The following is a 587-nucleotide window of genomic DNA, read 5'->3' as shown; positions in this document are numbered from 1 at the left end:
GATGATTTCGGTGGTCCGATTCCCACTGTGATTCGGATGACTCCAATTCCCCCTCGAAAGATTTGGGTGATTCTTATTTCCCCCCCCGATGGTCTCCCGTGATTCTGATTCCATATTGGTTTCCATGATTCCGATTTCCCCCGATGATAGTGACGATTCCGTTTCGCCCCCGATGATTCTGACGATTCCGTTCACCCCCCCCCCCCCCATGACTCCGATTCCCCCAATGATTCCGATTCACCCTAGTGATTCCGACGATTTTCCCGATTAACAGACGATTCCAAATTCTCTTTACATGCTTCCGATAATTCCCCCTCCTTCGGTGATTCCACTTCCCCCCAATGGGCTCTGCTTCCCCGATCTTCCCTCCGCACTGACTCTACTTCCCCCCCCGCTACTGCTCCTCCTCCACCCCGAAGCAATGCGTTACTTGGGAAATTAGAAGTGATCAATCTACTTGTTTTTATAATGAGGGCTGCTGAGGGGGATGAAACCCTTTTAGAGGGACATCGGAAGTCAGTCTGGATGCCCGGATGCTGGGGGATAAAATGATATTTTGTGATACTTACCTGTTGCGTGGGAGAGGG

This window comes from Penaeus monodon, chromosome 32 (genome assembly GCF_015228065.2).
Source record: "Penaeus monodon isolate SGIC_2016 chromosome 32, NSTDA_Pmon_1, whole genome shotgun sequence".
In the NCBI taxonomy this organism is placed as follows: domain Eukaryota; kingdom Metazoa; phylum Arthropoda; class Malacostraca; order Decapoda; family Penaeidae; genus Penaeus; species Penaeus monodon.
This window is presented reverse-complemented; position numbering follows the sequence as displayed.